We start from the raw sequence: 16,916 nt of genomic DNA on the forward strand, positions 1-16,916 counted from the left end.
ACAAATCTTCCTTTTAACTAGCACTTGAATGTTGTTCCCTTGAGTTTCAAACATTTGGAACCATTTCCTAATTGAATGAAACCTGAGAGCTTCTACTTGGCTCCAGCTTCTCTCTAGATTAAACCACTTGACATCTTTGAGGAAGCATGCAGCTTTAGTCACAAGACCTTTTTCAACACAATTTCAAAATGTCAGTTTCTTGCCATGTCATTTGCTTAGCTCTTTGGCTCTTCTTTAGTTAACATAAACTGCCTTTACTTCTTTATTCATTCAGTAAATGTACCTTTAGTGCCTTCCTTCTAAAAACTGAAGAAAGAAAGAGAAAAGAGAAAATTAGGATTACAGAAAAGTACATAAATTTGCTTTCAAAAAGAAAAGGTACAAAAGGCAAGGACCAAGCTGGGAGACTCAGACCTGGTACCCTTCAGTGTAACTAGGCATTTGGAATATACGGGGTTTTATTTCCCCATTGAGTTATCATGTAGGCAAGGACTTAGATGTGTGATTTTGGTACTTTCTTATGTCCAAGAAAGGCAAGTAAAAGGTTTTGCATTTTACCCCCTAGTTATATATTCTCCCTTTTATGTGTGTAATTAAACTAATATTCAGAGGACAAGTTCTTTTTCTCCTACACCGTAGGTTTCCATGACTATCACATATGATGCTTATCACAGATTGTTTAGAAATAGCTCATACAGGTCTATGTACTTTAAATCCTTAACTAGAAAACTAAAGTTCTGTAGCCACATGGGAGAGGTTGATTACATTGCCAATTAGTCTTCATAGATTTAAGCCAAGAAATGATGGTTTTAGTACAATGACTATTACAAGAATTGGGACCAATTTGTTTGGGGAATATTTCTTATAGTGTCCTGGTGGGGCCACAGGACTGGAGCTCCAGGTCTATTGCTTTTCTTTCTTGCCCATCAATCTTCTCATCACTAATTTCCCCCTTGGAGATTAAGCCTTGTAATCACAGCCTCTAACTCACTAACACCTAAGCCTTCCCTATCTTTCCTTTATTTAAAACATTATTGAGTTTGAATGAAATCTCTATCAAACAGAAAACCAAGCAATCCGTTTCTAGCTTCTAAGCTGCCATGGATAGAAAAGAAGCCAAACAGAAAGGCCTTATCCATCATCTATTTTGAAAATGCCTGGTCTGGAGAGAGTGCTTGCTTTCTGTTTGTTTGACTCCGTGGCCCCACTCCAGGTTTCATCAAACTAGACTTCATATACTTTGTGATCCACCCGAGTGCAGCCTGTCAGGGTTACCAATGACTGATATTATTAAATATACAAAATCATTTTACCAGGTGATAAAAGAAGCTACGGTGTCTAAAAATTTCATATATCTAACGTGTTGTATAAACAGCCTAAATCCCTATACATTTTATAACTTCAGCAGTCTAAAGGTTAAAGCCTGTCAGTTGAATTTCACGAATTCCGGGAAGAAATGAGGAAGTAGCCCCAACTCTTCATTGTGTACCTGTGATCAAACATCCCCTCATTACACTGCAATATTGTTGCCTGTAAAGGTCACCATTGCTGAACATAATCACACAAAATCAAAACTGCAAACTTTATATATCATGAAGGTAGTAAATAGCTTGGAGGTTTATTTCCTGGTGCCTGAACAACAGTCTGAACCCATTTATAAATTTCTGAGAACTGTGGCATGAACCAAACATATTTGCAGTGTGTAACAATAGCTTCAATTAAATCAATTTCTTGTAAAGTTTTTCCCCCCTCAGGGTTGGTTTTTTGTTTTTTGTTTTTTGTTTTGTTTTGTTTTGTTTTTTAAGATGGAAAAGACAACTTCCCTACAGATAAAACAGAAAACCTTTTTAAAAATGGATTTCCCTTCTCTTCTCTTCCTCTGAAAATGAATGTGATAACTTCTTTTAAATCACCTTCAGGATGGAATATCCAAAAGCCTAAGTCATGCAGTCATTTAGTAAACGCCTGGTATGCCCAATACATCACACACGTTCCTGCCCTCTCCCTTCATTGATTTTTCTGTGCAGTGTTTGGACAGCCTGCCACCTTACAAGATCTATAGACCCAAAGTAGGAGGCTGGCCTCATCCACGCCAGCATCTGCTGTTGTCTGTTGCTGTTTTAGCCAAAATGCCTGCATGTACTTTTTTTTTTAAACTGTAAATTTCATCCCTTTGTTCATTCTCTTCTCAGTCAAAATTACCTCCTGAACACATATTATTATGTCTCATTTCTACAGGAAAGTTTCCAGTCCTCCACCATCAGTTTTCTGGCCACACTTCAGATAAAAATTCAAGTGTATTTGTTCACATGGTCAACAAAGCCCAGAAGAAATTGACGCTTTTTCCTGAATTGATTTGCGTTGAACATGACAAGGGTCACTGATACCTACAGATCTGTGTTCTTACCCTATATCTGGGCCAGGTAAATCCTGTCCCAAGGCATGGTGTGGTTATTTGTTTTATCTTTTCTAGAATGTTCTTCCCTTGGGAAACAGCTTCCATCTGAATCAGTTACTTCCTGATCACACAGTGCCCTACCATGTCTTTGCATCATTTGTATCCTAGATCTCACAGGTTGCAAACATGGATGAATACTGAAGACATATGCTAAGTGAGAGAAGTCAATCATAGAGGAATAAATACTACTTATAGCCAAATCAAATCAATAAAAAGTAGAAAGTCGGTTGCCAAGAACTAGAGGAAAAGGCAGAATAATGTTGAATGGGCCTAGAGTCTCCATCTTTCAGGATAAAAGTGTTCTAGATACCTACTACAGAGCAGTGTAAATTTACTTCACATAATGAGCTGTTCAACCAAAAGCATTAAACGGCAAGTTTCATGCTGTATATCGTTTATCACAATAAGAAATAGCAATAAACCAGAGGAGAGCGTTCTAATCTCCTTGTCCCTTGCACTTTATAAGCAGAAATAAGAACGCTTCATGATGTAACTGTTCCTGGTCATTTTCCTACATTGTTCTTGTTGACAAAACCTCAGGAAACCCAGGAAGTGGTGTTCACTAACAAGTTTTGGAATGGAAAATAATCAAATAAATATTCCAAGGAAATGCTGCCCAGTTCCAACCACCTGTGTTTGAGTCTTCACTCCCATGTAGAGTGGTGTATTCCCTGCAGTACCAGTTATTCTGGGAAGGCAGAACCTGGGGGATCCAGAGGCTTGCTGACCATTCAGTCTAGCCAAACAACATGCCTTAGGTCAGTGGTGTGATCTTTTAATACAGCTCCTCATGTTATGGTGACCCTCAGCCATAACATTATTTTTGGTGCTACTTCATAAGTGTAATTTTGCTAGTTATGACTTATAATGTAAATATGTGATTTTTAATGGTTGTAGGTGACCCTTGTGAAAGGGTCAGTTATCCCTTCAAAGTGGTCCCAACCCACAGGTTGAGAACCACTGTTCAAGGTTTGATGAGAAGCCTTGTCTCAAAAACTTAGGTGAAGGAGTGATGGAGGAAGACACCTGAGGCTTACCCTTGGCCTCAGAAACATATATGCTATACATACCCTAAAATGCTATTACTCCTGGTTTAACTGTAACATTAACTTATGTTCCAATGTGTATGTCTCAGACTGTCAATGAAAGAAAGGGAAGGTATTATCTAGGGATTTCAAGCAGGCACTTGCAAACTATGTCAGTCAAACATTTCACTCTGGCGTCATGGAACATCTTCCAATTTCATTTATTCCTTAGTATTTTCAAAAAGAATGTCCTGGAATACTCTTGTAGGGCAGTCAACTACTAAACTTCTGTCTAAAATAACATGTTATATAAAATAAGGGTTGTGTCTGTTTCTTTATTTTAAAATTTGTCTTTAATGATTTCATACATGTCTATGATGAAATATCATATTCCCTATTTCTCACCTCCAGATCCCTTAACACTCCTTTCCAACATCATGATTTTCTACATTTTTTTTCTTTTTTGTTATTGTTGTTTTTGAGGTTTTGTTGTTGTTTTGGTTTGGTTTGGTTTTTGTTTTGTTTACCCACTAAGTCCAACAGGTGCTACCCATGTGTACACAGGAGTGGGGCCAAGAACTAGATCATGGCCAACTACCAATGGTCACAACCTTAAAAGAAAATGATTCTCTCTTTCTAGCCACTATCATTTCTGAAAGCTCCTCAGTGTGAGAAGTGGGGTGGTTTTTTGCACCCATGCTGGGATGTTGGCTGGTTTTATCTTATGTGGGTCTTCGGCAAGTATCCTCAGCTGCTATGATTCATGAGTACAATGGCTATAGCTGTACCACGTCCAGAAGGCAGCATGTCACAGAATTCCTCCCCATCCTTGAGTCTGTATGTTCTTTTATCTCCTGCAAAGTGTTTCCCCAAGTCTTGGAAGGATGGGTAATTCTTTTATTATAACATTAGATGATCATTTGAAAGAACTCTAATGCACTGTATACATATATGAAATTGCCAAGGAACAAATCAATTTTAAAAGAAGAGAGAGGGGGAGGACTCTAAAATTACATTGCTGAGCACAGCCTGGCTTTTAGTTCCTGGTTCTTATAGCATATGTGTGCTCACATGCATGCACATGTGTTATTATTTTTTATTCCTCACTGGGTATAGGCCTAACTGTACCTGTAATACATGATTCCATTAAAAAAAACAAGAAAACAAAAAACAAAACAAAATATGGGTTCTCACCCTTTGTTGGCCTCACATTGTCACCAGTGATTCAAGCATGAATCTTCTTTGACATACGGATTTCTCTGGGGCTTTCGCACTGACACATTTCTTATATATGGCTTTTGCTGTCTGTGGTACATCTCAGGTCTGTGCATGTGGCAGCTTCCTGATCAGACTGGCTGCCACTGTGGGAATGACATATTTACATGAGGGCAGATGAGTGTTACTTGTAACTTTTGACTTTTTCATGCACCAGATCTGTGCAACATAATGATCTAAAGCTGGACCATTACATGATCCACAGCTGCTGAAGAGTAAGTAGTTCATGGGGCGATGTAGTTTTATGTGTCTTCTCATATTTATGTTTGTTTGGGGAGTTTGCAAAATGCTCTTTGATCTTCAATAAGATAGAGGTCTTTTTATATTGCAAAAATATTAGGACCATATGCAGCCAGAACTTCCTTAGCCTTTGTTGATTTTCTCCATTTTATAATACCCAATGGTAGCCAATAAATATGTCAACATGCTCTCATGTGAAACATGTCATGCTTCTGAGACATAACTCCCCATCATTGGATAGAAATCTGAAAACAAATTTCTTCCTGCAAAGACATGAATGATAGGTTTAAATATTTAAACCAAAAAGAAAAGGGTAGCAACAATTTTCTTAAATGGTCATATTTAAACAAATAACTTTTTTTTTTACTTTAGAATTATTAAAAAAAAAACTCAATTCAGGTGGAAATATGAAGTACTGCTGGGAACAAGAAAAAGAAATGGCTCCTGTGGAATCTCCCAGAAGCTGGATCCCTGCACCTCAGTCTTCCATAGGTACAAACCCCCCATCAAAAGACAGTAACTGTCCACCCTACCTGGGAGTGCTTTGCCAGAGCATCCTCGGGAGACATCTCCCTTCCTGGATCCCACCAAGACTGGTCTGCACAGGTGAGAGTGTGGACTACAGAAGCTAACAGCTTCTGGGACAGACAGAAGCCACAGAGCTTCTGTGGCAGACCCCATTTCACGTGCTGCAGACATCTGGGCACTTTCCCTGCCAGACAAGAGGTGTTGGCCCAGACCAGGAAGCTGTTGCTGGAACATCTGCTGGAGACATCTTGGTTCCTGGATCCTGCCAAGACTAGTCTGCACAGGCTCCAGACATCCCGGCACCTTCCCTGCCAGAGGAGAGGTGTCCACCCCGCCTGGGAGGGCTTTGCTGGAGCATCCACAGGAGCCATCTTCCTTCCCAGATCCCACCAAGACTAGTCTGCACAGGTGAGAGTGTGGACTACAGAAGCTAACAGCTTCTGGGACAGGCCCTGTTTCGGCCTTCATCTTCTGCCAGGAGGCAAATCCAAACAACAATCTGTGCACCTTCTCTGCAAGAGGAGAGCTTGCCTGCAGAGAGTGCTCTAACTACTGAAACTCAGGAGAGAGCTAGTCTCCCAGGTCTGCTGGTAGAGAATAACAGAGTCATGAAAGGAACAAGCTCTAACCAGAGACAACTATAACAACTGACTCCAGAGAAAACCAGATGGCGAAAGGCAGACTTAAGAATCTTACTAACAGAAACCAAGACCACACACCATCATCAGAACCCAGTACTCCTACCTCAACCAGTCCTGGGTACCCCAACACACCTGAAAAGCTAGACCCAGATTTAAAAGCATATCTCATGATGATGGTAGAGGACATCAAGAAGGATTTTAAGAACTCACTTAAAGAAATATAGAACACTACTAAAGAGTTACAAGTCCTTAAAGAAAAAGAGGAAAACACATTCAAACAGGTGATGGAAATGAACAAAACAATACTAGACCTAAAAGGGGAAGTAGGTACAATAAAGAAAACCCAAAGTGAGGCAACACTGGAGATAGAAACCCTAGGAAAGAAATCTGGAACCATAGATACGAGCATCAGCAACAGAATATAAGAGATGGAAGAGAGAATATCAGGTGCAGAAGATTCCATAGAGAACATCGGCACAACAATCAAAGAAAATGGAAAATGCAAAAAGATCCTAACTCAAAACATCCAGGAAATCCAGGACAAAATGAGTAGACCAAACCCACGGGTAATAGGAGTAGAAGAGAATGAAGGTTTTCAACTTAAAGGGCCAGCAAATATCTTCAACAAAATTATAGAAGAAAACTTCCCAAACCTAAAGAAAGAGATGCCCATGAACATACAAGAAGCCTACAGAACTCCAAATAGACTGGACAAGAAAAGAAATTCCTCCCAACACATAATAATCAGAACAACAAATGCACTAAATAAAGAGAGAATATTAAAAGCAGTAAGGGAAAAGGGTCAAGAAACATGTAAAGGCAAGCCTATCAGAATTACACCAGATTTTTCCCCAGAGACTATGAAAGCCAGAATATCCTGGACAGATGTTATACAGACACTAAGAGAACACAAATGCCAGCCCAGGCTACTATACCCAGCCAAATTTTCAGTTACCATAGATGGAGAAACCAAAGTATTCCACGACAAAACCAAATTCACACATTATCTTTCCATGAATCCATCCCTTCAAAGGATAATAACAGAAAAAAAACAATTCAAGGACAGAAACCATGTCCTAGAAAAAGCAAGAAAGTAATCCTTCAACAAACCTAAAATAAGACAACCACAAGAACAGAATGCCAACTCTAACAACAATAATAATAGGAAGCAATTACTTTTTCTTAATATCTCTTAATATCAATGGACTCAACTCCCCAATAAAAAGGCATAGACTAACAGACTGGCTACACAAACAGGACCCAACATTTTGCTGCTTACAGGAAACTCATCTCAGGGGAAAAGACAGACACTACCTCAGAATGAAAGGTTGGAAACAATTTTCCAAGCAAATGGTAGGAAGAAACAAGCTGAAGTAGCCATTCTAATATCGAATAAAATCGACTTCCAACCCAAAGTCATCAAAAAAGACAAGGAGGGGCACTTCATACTCATCAAAGGTGAAATCTTCCAAGAGGAACTCTCAATTCTGAATATCTATGCTCCAAATACAAGGGCAGCCACATTCATTAGAGAAACTTTAGTAAACCTCAAGTCACACATTGCACCTCACACAATAATAGTGGGAGACTTCAACACACCACTTTCATCAATGGACAGATCATGGAAACAGAAACTAAACAGGGACACAGTGAAACTAACACAAGTTATGAAACAAATAGATCTAACAGATATCTACAGAACATTTTATCCTAAAACAAAAGGATATACCTTCTTCTCAGCACCTCATGGTACCTTTTCCAAAATTGACCATATAACTGGTCACAAAACAGGCCTCAACAGATACAAAAATATTGAAATTGTCCCACATTCCCTATCAGATCACCATGGACTAAGGCTGATTTTCAAAAACAACATAAATAATAGAAAGCCAACATTCACATCAAAACTGAACAACACTCTTGTCAATGATACCTTGGTCAAGGAAGGAATAAAGAAAGAAATTAAGGACTTTTTAGAGTTCAATGAAAATGAAGCCACAACATACCCAAACTTATGGGACGCAATGAAAGCATTTCTAAGAGGAAAACTCATAGCTCTGAGTGCCTCCAAAAAGAAACTAGAGAAAATACACACTATCAGCTTGATAACACACCTAAAAGCTCTAGAACAAAAGGAAGCAAATTCACCCAAGAGGAGTAGACAGCAGGAAATTTCTGGGGCGATATCAACCAAGTGGAAACAAGAAGAACTATTCAAAGAATCAACCAATCGAGGAGCTGGTTCTTTGAGAAAATCAACAAGATAGATATACCCTTAGCCAGACTCACTAGAGGGCACAGAGACAGCATCCTAATTAGCAAAGTCAGAAATGAAAAGGGAGACATAACAACAGATCCTGAAGAAATCCAAAACACCATCAGATCCTTCTACAAAAGGCTATACTCAACAAAACTGGAGAACTTGGATGAAATGGACAAATTCCTAGACAAATACCAGGTACCAAAGTTAAATTAGGATCAGGTTAATGATCTAAATAGTCCTATATCCCCTAAAGAATTGGAAGCAGTCATTAATAGTCTCCCAGCCAAAAAAAGCCCAGGACCAGATGGGTTTAGTGCAGAGTGCTATCAGACCTTTAAAAAAGATCTAATTCCAGTTCTGCACAAACTATTCCACAAAATAGAAGCAGAATGAACTCTACCCAATTCATTCTACGAAGCCACAATTACTCTGATACCTAAACCACAGAAAGACCCAACAAAGATAAAGAACTTCAGACCAATTTCCCTATGAATATTGATGCAAAAATCCTCAATAAAATTCTCGCTAACCAAATCCAAGAACACATCACAACAATCATCTATCCAGACCAAGTATCATTCCAGGGATGCAGGGATGGTTTAATATACGGAGATCATCAACGTAATCCTTTATATAAACAAACTCAAAGACAAAAACCACATGATCATCTCGTTAGATGCTGAGAAAGCATTTGACAAAATCCAACACCCATTCTTGATAAAAGTCTTGGAAAGATCAGGAATTCAAGGCCCATACCTAACCATGATAAAAGCAATCTACAGCAAACCTTGGCCAACATCAAAGTAAATGGTGAGAACCTGGAAGCAATCCCACTAAAATCAGGGACTAAACAAGGCTGCCCACTTTCTCCCTACCTATTCAACATTGTACTTGAAGTCCTAGCCAGAGCAATTCGACAACAAAAGGAGATCAAGAGGATACAAATTGGAAAGGAAGAAGGCAAAATATCACTTTTTGCAGATGATATGATAGTATATATGTGATCCTAAAAATTCCACCAGAGAACTCCTAAACCTGACAAACACGTTCAATGGAGTATCTGGATATAAAATTAACTCAAACAAGTGAATGGCCTTTCTCTACACAAAGGATAAACAGGCTGAGAAAGAAATTAGGGAAACAACACCCTTCTCAATAGTCACAAACACTATAAAATACTTTGGTGTGACTCTAAGGGAGTGAAAGATCTGTATGATAAGAATTTTGGAGATAAGTGCAATCTCCAAATTCTTCTGGAATAACAAAAAACCTAGGATAGCAAAAACTCTTCTCAAGGAAAAAAGAATCTCTGGTGGAATCACCATGCCTGACCTAAAGCTGTACTACAGAGCAATTGTGAGAAAAACTACATGGTACTGGTATAGCGACAGACAAGTATACCAATGGAATAGAATTGAAGACCCAGAAATGAACCCACACACCTATGGTCAGTTGATCTTTGACAAGGGAGATAAAACCATCCAGTGGAAAAAAGATAGCATTTTCAACAAATGGTGCTGGCACAATGGTAATCATGTAGAAGAATGCGAATTGATCCATTCCTATCTCCTTGTACTAAGGTAAAATCTAAGTGGATTAAAAGTACTCCACATAAAACCAGAGACACTGAAACTTATAGAGGAGAAAGTGGGGAAAAGCCTCGAAGATATGGGCACAGGGGAAAAATTCCTGAATAGAACAGCAACAGCTTGTGCTGTAAGATCGAGGATTGACAAATGGGACCTCATGAAACTGCAAAGCTCCTGCAAGGCAAAAGACACCGTCAATAAGACAAAAAGGCCACCAACAGATTGGGAAAGGATCTTTACCTATCCTAAATCAGATAGGGGACTAATATCCAATATATATAAAGAATTCAAGAAGGTGGACTCCAGAAAATCAAATAACCCCATTAAAAAATGGGGCTCAGAGCTAAACAAAGAATTCTCACCTGAGGAATACCGAATGACTGAGAAACACCTGAAAAAATGTTCAGCATCCTTAATCATCAGGGAAATGCAAATCAAAACAACCCTGAGATTCCATCTCACACCAGTCAGAATGGCTAAGATCAAAAATTCACGTGACAGCAGATGCTGGCAAGGATGTGGAGAAAGAGGAACACTCCTCCACTGTTGGTAGGATTGCAAGCTTGAACAACCACTCTGGAAATCAGTCTGGCGGTTCCTCAAAAAATTGTACATAGTACTACCGGAGGATCCCGCAATACCTCTCCTGGGCATATATCCAGAAGATGTTCCAACTCGTAAGAAGGACACATGCTCCACTCTGTTCATAGAAGCCTTATTTATAATAGCCAGAAGGTAGAAAGAACCCAGATGCCCCTCAACAGAGGAATGCATACAGAAAATGTGGTACATTTACACAATGGAGTACTACTCAGCTATTAAAAAGAATGAATTTATGAAATTCTTGGACAAATGGATGTATCTGGAGGATATCATCCTTAATGAGGTAACTCAATCACAAAAGAACTCACATGATATGTACTCACTGATAAGTGGATATTAGCCCAGATACTTAGAATATCCAAGATATAAGATATAATTTGTGAAACACATGAAGCTCAGGAAGAACGAAAACCAAGGTGTAGATACTTTGCTTCTTCTGAATTGTGAGCAAGGCACCCATGGAAGGATCTACAGAGACACAGTTTGGAGCTGAGATGAAAGATGGACTATCTAGAGGCTGCCATACCCGGAGATTCATCTCATAATAAGCTTCCAAACACTGACACCATTGCATACACTAGCAAGATTTTGCTGAAAGGACCCTGATATAGCTATCTCATGTGAGATATGCCGGGGCCTAGCAAACACAGAAGTGGATGCTCACAGTCAGCTATTGGATGGATCACAGGGCCCCCATTGGAGGAGCTGGAGGAAGTACCCAGGGAGGTGGGGGAATCTGCAACCCTATAGGTGAAACAACAATATGAACTAACCAGTACCCCCCCCCCCCATCGTGTCTTTAGCTGCATATGTATCAGAAGATTGCCTGGTCGGAAAGAGAGGCCCATTGGTCATGCAGACTTTATATGCCTCAGTACAGGGGAACGCCAGGGCCAAGAGGTGGGAGTGGGTGGGTCGGGGAGTGGGTGTGGGAGAGTGGGAGAGACTTTTGGGATAGCATTGGAAATATAAATGAAATAAATACCCAATAATAATAAAAAAGACAGTAACAACATCGCATTCGTAATCACTCCAATGTTGCATTATCCAAAATAAGCCATGAGTTATTAATTTTAAAAAGTCACACTGTACACTTCAAGCCTTCAGAACAAGGCTTTCAGCTACCATATTGCACCACATAGGAGAAATTTTCCTCAATGCAGAAGGCTGGATAGCACCACTCTGAAGCATCACGTCTTCACATTGCCATCATTTTTAGCCTTGAAAACGTGCTCCAGCATCACATTGTTAGATGCCGCTTGTCTCAACCTGAACCTGGCCAATCTTACAAAGAATTTTAAGAAATCTTTCATTTGAGGTAAATAACTCATATGAAGCCGTCTTGTGAAATCCAAGAGTTACTCTTACAGTTTAAGGATTCCAAACTCACTTTTAGAAAATGCCTAATAATCCCTTTTAGACAATCATTACACAATCTCTTCTTTGTTTTTCTAAATTCTAATTAGCCTAGGGAGGAAACAATAAACATGTTTCCTATTAAATATCCAGAAGCTTAAATACGAAAATATCCAATATTAAGGAACTAGAATGCACACCATTCAATCCTTACCGGGCCTTAATGACCTGAGGGTTAACTCCCTTCTTTGACCAGAAAATAAGTCACCCTTTTAAAACTAAATACAGAAGGGCTTTCTTTCCTAAAGAAAGTAAGTGGGGTTTTATTAGTCCAAAATAAAAATGTGGGGTGTGGAGAAATTCAACTAATTACAATCCAAGGACAATAGAAATGCCAAAAGGGAAATAAGATTTTCTGGGACCATTTAAGCAAAGCTCAGAATTTATCACCTAAAGAACTGATGTCTTCCTATACACCTTCACAGCCAACCTTGGCTCTCAATTGACTTCTCTCCTTTCTTCTACTCTAAGGCTCACACAGCAACCTCTGACCAATCAACACACACAACTAGGTTGGGGGTCAGGTCATGAGAGGGAGCAAGAGGTATTAAGAAGACCAGTTGTGGTGGGCACAGCAAAGGGACACAGTGGTGGGAGAGCTGGAATGGATAAGGGAGAGGGACTGGGGGAAAGAGGGGAAAAGAATACACGTCAGGGAGAGCATACGTTCACACTCAAGTCAAACCCCGGTCAGTCAACCTGTGCAATGTATTTGAGACATTTTATTGGCCCTCTTCAAAGGTCCAATTACTTCTTATTTTTTAATTATCACACAAATATCTGGTTTCACTGTGGTAGGTTTTTGTTTTGGTTTGGTTTGGTTTGGGTTTTTTGTGGTTTTTGTTTTGCTTTGTTTCTCTTTCCTTCCTTCCCCCCAGTCCTTTCCCCAACCCCTCTCCATTACCCATTCCTTTCCCCATTCCTTTGCTCTGCCCACCCTAGCCCATGCTTTCCTCTTGCTCCCTCTCCTGGCCCCCATCTGGCTTCACAGCCCATACCCACTTTCACAGCCTTTATTTACTTACACACAAGCACTAAAAGTTTGCATCACCATGATTTAGATAAGGTTGTTTTCCTCTGCCACTTCAGGGATAAATGTTGAAACACAAAGAGATCTATAACATTCTTCCAAAATATAACATTCTCTCTGAGGGCTATTTAAAAATGTGAAACACTAAGCAGTAAATAATATATTCAGCCCCTCTACAATTTCTATCATATGATCATGCATTTTGTTTAACGACCACTAAAAAAAAATCACAATTTCCATTTTGGTGATTATCTGGCACACTAATATTTTAAAACTGCTTTGAAATTGCTGTTTCTAGTCTGTTTCCATGTTAGCAGATTCACGTTTTGTGGAAGTTAGTAGTAAATCAACAACAAATGAAAATTTAGCCACCATCTGCCAGAATTTTCATTGTGCAACACAAAAATTCCAAAGAGATGGGAAAATCAAGGCTAATAAGATTAACGCCATACTTGTTTATTTATTTATTTTGTCTCTAGGTATCTAAATCTGTGCCTTTCTCCACTGAGCAGAAGATTGTAATCATTGCTAAAGTCTCGGGTTTTTGCTTCTCTGCACAAAAGTGAAGTCAGTGGTGTGTATGGCTGAATGCATTCCAAACAGCAATGGCATATCATTAGCATAACAGCGACAGCAAAGAGAAACATCAGCAAACAAAAACGCTGCATACAAATGAAGAAAGGCAAGAGTTCTCCAGGGAAGAAAAACTGTTTACCTGGTTACTCAGAAAATGGGTGAGTTTGCATTCTCATATAAGAACCTGAGATTTCAAAATTCTGGAAGTTTTAGGAAATTGGAAACTGAGGAACGTAGTCATCATCCCAAAGTCACACTGTGTCACCTCCTAGGACATTGTCATTTCAGTATTTAACTGATCAAGGTGTTCTTTTAAACAAGAAAAGAACCCAATGAAACTACAAAAGTAGCATTATAAGTAGGCCTGGAAAGGAAAAACCCATGTGTGTCTATGTCTATCTGTGTCTATGCCAGTGTCCCTGTGTTGACAGGAAGAAAGGAATTTGAAACTCACTAAAAGGTGGTTTCTGGAAGGCCAAGACAGATCTGGTTGTTGGGAGCTCTTCCTGTATCAGCTAACTCGCCAGCTTTCTGAGATGGGAAAATCTTCTATCTTGTGCCTCTCCACTCTCCAGGAGTCTGATTATCATCTGTCTCCAGTAAACAGAGAGTTCAAAGAGCAAAGAGGAGCCTTTAAAGGTAAGGGTTCACATTCCTTTGGCTAGAATGAAGTCACATGTCCACACCCAAGCAAGATACAGGCTGGGAAGGGTAAACAAGCAATCTGTCCCAGAGTAGGAGGTGACAGATTCGTGGTAAATAATTAACAGCATATACCATATCTGGATTTTTTTCTCTTCCAATTTTCTTCTAGAATTTTCTTCAACATAGGAAATCATATTTTTCAAAGGGAAGATACTCAACTAGTAAAGTAAATATGAGTCATGCTATTTACAGCTCCTTTAGAACCATCACAAGCCTTGACATTCTCTGTGATTTGAGCTCTATGCCCTGTCCTTAGAATCAGAAACTTCACAAGTAGTGAGGAAAATACGTAACAAAAAAATATTTAAAAAAAAAAAGTTAGGACAAAAGAAAGCCTTCTAATATAAAAAATAAAAAAAAAAAAAAGAAACTTCACAAGTTTGACTCTGTGTGTGTGTGTGTGTGTGTGTGTGTGTGTGTGTGTGTGTGAAAACATATCTATAGCATTCATAAACATTGATGATTTCTTTCATGAATAACATCAAACAACAGGAATTTATTTAAAACTTACTTTATGAGTTATATTTGTCTGTACTTCTGACAAATAGACAAAGATCAGGAAAACACCCAACATACCATACAAAAACCATAAAAGAAGGTGTTTCTCCAAATGGCATTTGTAGTTCATGAAGAAACTTTAACCTGAAACACAAAATTAGTAATAGTTTCTCAGTGTGAGCATGACCTACTTTAATCAACCATAAAAGAAATGTTTATGAAGTCAGAACACTATTATTCTAGTGCATTCCCCTCTAGCTAATTAGACTTTATTTCTGAATCCATGACATGAGCTCTGAACAATCTAAACTATTCATAAAATATATTAAAAGGAACAGATTGAGATTTCATTATTTATAACTCAGTCAAGATACCCAACTGACTAAATTGTAAACCTGCTGATACAGTAGCTTTTCTTACCACTCTTCAAGTTGCTGTGACTCCTTTCTAATTTATGTGCAAATTGAATTTGCCTAATGCATATCGTAAGCTTTTTCTCTCTCTCCCCTTTAGCAAGTTCTATACAATATGGCTTAAAGCACTTTCCTCCCTTGTCTTCACAAAAAGATAATTCACAAAATAGATTTCTTCATTTTCTTTGTTTTTCCTGCTATTCTTCAGAGACCCCCACCTAGAGACTAGAAACACTCCTCCTAGCGTGAATTCACTTTTCATGAGAAAGAAAGGACTCCTGAGTCCTAACCAGATTTAACTCTACAGAGGAAAATTGCATATTGCCGCAGTGGCTTACAAAGTAGCACAGGAATCAAGACTACAGGATTTCATCTACAATATTAGTTCCAACTTTTTCCATATAGCTATTTGTCACATGGCATGCATTTACACTCTAAGCAGGAATATAAATAATTTTCTAGGATGGAGTTAACTGGTTTCTTCATGCCTTCATATTTCCTGTGCACATGCGCGTGTGCGCGCATGCGTGCTTGTGCGTGGGTGTGGGCGTGTGTTACAGGTGCCTTTGCTGTCTGCATGGATTCTGGGACTAAACTCAGGTCCTCATGCTTGTACCACAGAAGTGCTTTCCACTGAGAAAACGCTCAAGCTAGTTAATAGTTTGAATTTAGAGATACAATGTTGCTAAATAGCCCAGGCTGACCTCAAACTAAAATCTCTTTTTGTTCCAGCCCCCATGGAACACCTACTGCAAATTGTGCCTTTGTTTTTCATTCTTGTAAGCATTACCTTAGGGCCTGGGAATCAAAGCAAAATGAGTCATTTTAGAAGAGTGGCCATTTCACCTGATAAAACGGGAGTAGAAAAACCCTTCTACCAAATGATTAGCAGTCTCTCTGTGTCCTCAAAATCTCGGGAAATACTATAGTCATAGAGGCGATACTTAAAATGATGAAAAGCCTCAAAACATGTCAGAAATCATTTCCAAAGTGTCACTCATCCTGAATAACAATTTTGCAGGACTGTGGGCAAGTTCTAATTGTATTTGCTTGGCAACTATTGAATTCTGTTGGTGTTTAAATAGACTGCCCTGACCATATTCTCTTACATATTCACTAAGAAATGTTCGCAGAAATTCTAGTAAACATGGAAGTCATTTATGGGCCACCTACCTTGCAGAGAAATGCATCTTGATAGTTTTAGTTTAAAACAAATGCATTGGTTTGTCTTATTTCAGCCAATTTGAGGTTTCTGTAACCTGCTCTAATGCAACTTTCAAACTTCTATCGCTACATGTATGCTTCCATATCATCCCTAGACAATCCTGTGTGGAGCTGTAATACTGCCATGGTGAAATCTGGACAGCGCTAACTTTAAATTACGTAAATATTTTTGTTCTTTGGTGAAGTAGTGGTAGGAAGTCGCCTATAAGGGGAAGGAGCTGTTTCGCGGACAGGGATCAGTACAGCTTCAATAAACACGGGGTTAGCACACCTGCTCTTCGCCTTCCCTGGGGTTCTTAACCAGGTAGTATTCAGTCGGCTTATGTTATTTCATCATACAATCACATAAATTTACTCTTACAATGAAATCATTTACCTTTCCTGAAATAACTACTACCAAGTATGTGGATTGGTGTCGAAACACACGCGAGG

At 39.0% G+C, this 16,916-nt stretch overlaps 1 long non-coding RNA gene across 2 annotated transcripts in view; it reads right to left on the reverse strand.

The window, feature by feature from the left end:
• LOC147005919 (uncharacterized) overlaps nucleotides 1–14,237 on the reverse strand; it is a 70,735-nt gene extending 56,498 nt beyond the window's left edge. For both annotated transcript variants that reach the window (XR_015046537.1, XR_015046538.1), the window contains exon 1: nucleotides 14,099–14,237. This is a non-coding gene — a long non-coding RNA (uncharacterized LOC147005919). The remainder of the gene's footprint in view (nucleotides 1–14,098) is intronic.
• Nucleotides 14,238–16,916: the final 2,679 nt, after the last annotated feature.

Source organism: Mus caroli, unplaced genomic scaffold, assembly GCF_978045245.1.
Source record: "Mus caroli unplaced genomic scaffold, Mus_caroli_1 scaffold_2, whole genome shotgun sequence".
Classification (NCBI taxonomy): Eukaryota; Metazoa; Chordata; class Mammalia; order Rodentia; family Muridae; genus Mus; species Mus caroli.